This window comes from Coenobita brevimanus, chromosome 100 (genome assembly GCF_032717465.1).
Source record: "Coenobita brevimanus isolate Jiangsu-jjx chromosome 100, ASM3271746v2, whole genome shotgun sequence".
NCBI classification, from domain to species: domain Eukaryota; kingdom Metazoa; phylum Arthropoda; class Malacostraca; order Decapoda; family Coenobitidae; genus Coenobita; species Coenobita brevimanus.
In genome coordinates, this window is record NC_137053.1 from 15,881,515 (window position 1) to 15,884,895 (window position 3,381).

At 41.9% G+C, this 3,381-nt stretch overlaps 1 non-coding gene across 1 annotated transcript; it reads left to right on the forward strand.

Annotated features, from left to right (window-relative positions):
• The first annotated feature begins 770 nt into the window (after window positions 1-770).
• Window positions 771-889, forward strand: LOC145414767 (5S ribosomal RNA). Its single transcript, XR_013899926.1, has one exon. It is a non-coding gene; the product is annotated as a 5S ribosomal RNA (ribosomal RNA).
• Window positions 890-3,381: the final 2,492 nt, after the last annotated feature.

The window sequence follows — 3,381 nt, forward strand, 5'->3', positions numbered from 1 at the left end:
GAGAGAGCAAAAGCAATTATTAAAATTATTGGTTTGGGGGGTGTACAGAGAAGGAAAGCAGTGCCAAGGAACGTGACACTAACAGAGTTGAAGAACGCTGTGGAGCGGCTGAAAAATGGAATGCAGCTGGGGTTGATGGGGTGTATGCAGAGATGATTAGGCGTTGTGCAGAGAGCAGAATGAGGTGCTTGTTGGAGATATGTAAGAACTGGATGAATGAAACTGTGCCAGTAGAATAGAAAAAGGCAGTGATTGTACCCTTGTACAAAAACAAGGGTGAGCGAAGTGAGTGCAAGAATTATCGTGGCATAAGCCTATTGAGCGTGGTAGGGAAGGCATATGGAAGAATTGTTATAGAGAAAGTAAGAGAAATATCAGAAGTCCTGGTGAGTGATGAACATGATGGCTTTAGAAGTGGCAGATGTGTGGATCAAATACTTGCAGTAAGACAAATACTGGCGAAGACGTGTGAGAAGGACTCTAAGTGTTATGGCATTTATGGATCTGGAAAAAGCACACAACAAAGAAGACAGAGAAGGATTGTGGAAGGTTTTGCTCATGTACGGTGTAGATGGTAAGCTGCTAGGTGCCGTCAAGAGTTTTAATGATGGTAATGAGGCATGTGTAATGGATAAATGGGATTCTAAGTAATGGGTTCACGATTAATGTGGGCGTGCGACAAGGCTGTGTGACGTCCCCATGGTTGTTCTATATATATATATATATATATATATATATATATATATATATATATATATATATATATATATACCAACGGCCATACCACGTTGAGTACACCGCTTCCCGTCCGATCAGCGAAGTTAAGCAACGTTGGGTCTGGTTAGTACTAGGATGGGTGACCGCCTGGGAACACCAGATGCTGTTGGCATAACGTTCTCCCTACGTGTCAAGTGGGGTTGGTGGAGGATTAGTGCCCTTCCTGTAAAACAATTAACTCTAAGCCCTTGGCCACCTCGTTTGGGATACATGGCGTCTGGCAATGAATGAATGAAAATATATATATATATACATATATATATATATATATATATATATATATATGGATGGAGTGATGAGAAAAAAACACGAGTAATGGAGAGAGGGCTGGCTTTGGTAATGAATGTTGATGGATAGAATATCTCAAATTTGTTGTATGCCGATGATGCAGTACTATTTGCAAATACCGGATAAGATCTTGGTAGACTAGTGCAGTTTTGTAGATGTCTGTGAGCATCGTGCCTTGAGAATAGATGTAGAAAAGAGCAATGCGATGGTTATTGAGATGTGGCTCCCAGTGTGATGTTACAGTGAATGGAGAGTGACTGGAATTGGTTAGTTCAAATACCTGGGTACAGTGATAGATAAGAGAGGAAAATGTGCAAAAGCAGTGGAAAATACAGTGACACAAGGAAGGAAAGTAGCTGGTGCCATGAAGGCCTTCATAAAAAACAGAGGCTGGAGTGTTGCAGCTGCGCAAGGCTTATATGAAGGTGTGTTAGTGCCAACTTTAACATACAGATGTGAAACTACGGTGTTGCATGAAAATGAAAAGTAAAAGACTAAGAGCAATGGAGATGGGACTGCTGAGGATTGTATGTGGAGTACAGAGAGTTGATAACATGCGGAATAATGTAATTCGTGAAAGATGCGGAGTGAGGAAGTCTGTGGACACCAGAATTGAGAAGAGTGTACTGAGATGGTATGGTCATATGGAGAGACCGTAGAACAATTGGGTGGTGAAAAAGGTTATATGAGCGAATCTGGAGGAGGGAGGAGGCAAGGTAGGCCAAGAAGTTGGAGGATATGGAGGAAGAGTGTGTGAGCAAGAGGGGTATGGATGTAGGTGAGGCTAAGGGACTGAAAAAGACCGAGCTGGCTGGATGAATTTTGTGAGAAGAAGTGCATAACAGGGATCTGGCACCCCTTTTCAACGTGGCAGCGTTCGGATTGACTCTATCAGATAGGTATATGTGAAGCTACAGAACGTGGTGAAAAATTTTTTGGCCTCTCTGATGGAGCCAGGATTCCGTGGGCTTGAATGATGAGTGAATGAAAGTGTGGCCCATTGAACTGGGCAAACTTAGGCTGTCTGGAAGTTGCTACTCCTCACTCTGCCAAAGGGTGGGAATGGAGGTCCGGATGATGATGATGATGATGGTATATAGATAGATAGATAGATAGATATATGCAAGGTTATATGATAAAACAAACATGCAACAAGGGCACTGGTAAGAATGCATTGTGCTAGGTTTGTGTGGTTAATATATGTAAAGTTAGCAAGATTACTGTGATTAAGTTTCCATGATTCGAATACTTGGATACTTTAAAATATTTGTTGTTCAGACAATTGTGTTCTAGTATGAGGCCCTGCACGCCACAAGGGGCAAAGCGCCGTTCCAGCTGAAACCTGTTTTTTTTCCACCAGCTTCTCCCTCAAACACTACGCTATGACTGTACAAAGTCGCTTTGCTCAGTTCTAATTAGTGTAGTAAGGGTGAAAGTCTGAACTGAGCAAAGCGACTTTGTGCATCATAGAGTAGTGTTTGAGGGAGAAGCTGGTGGAAAAACACAGGTTTCAGATGGTATGGCGCTTTGTCCCTTGTGGCGTGCAGGGCCTCGTATATTAAATTTGATTATGTTGCTAATTTTTATGAGAGAGAGAGGGGGGGGGGAGAGTGAGAGAACACTAAACGAAGAAAGATAAGGGGCTAGAGAGGAAGGGATCGAGTCAGAGGGAGAACTGGATTAAAAACGAACCAGGACAAAGGTGGGGTGAATACAAAGAGGCATGGAAGAATAACAGCGACGGTGAGGGGAGGTAAATGAGTAATGTGAGGGAGCAGGAAGTGGAGAGAAGGGGCATGTGATGTCGCGGGAGTGAAACGATTAATGACGAGGTAAAATTGGAAACAAAAAATTATGACAAAGAGGGAAGAAGGGGAAAGGGACTTGGGAAGAGGGAGAAATGAGATAAGAATTAGGATGAAGATGAAAGAGGAAAAGAAAGCAGGAGGGGAATTAGGATAAGGAAGAAAGAAAAGAAAAGAAGAGAGGAAGAGAAGTAGGAGTAGGAGGAGGAAAAGGAAGGAGATTAAAGTGTAAAGAGGAGTAAAGATGAGCAAGGGAAACTTAGAAAGAAATAGTGAAAGAGGAGAAGGAGGAATTAAAAAAGAGAATGGATAAATGAAGAGCAAAGAAGGGTAGAAGTTAATTAGGAACATAAAATTGAGGTTGAGGAAAGGAGTAATGAAGGGATCTTAGCTCAGAAAAGAAAGAATAAAAGAAAAGTCTAGAGCCAATATGATTTAAAATGTGAAGAAATGAACGTGGCGAAGACAAAGAGAACATATACCCCAACACAGGAATAAGTTAAGAGGCACA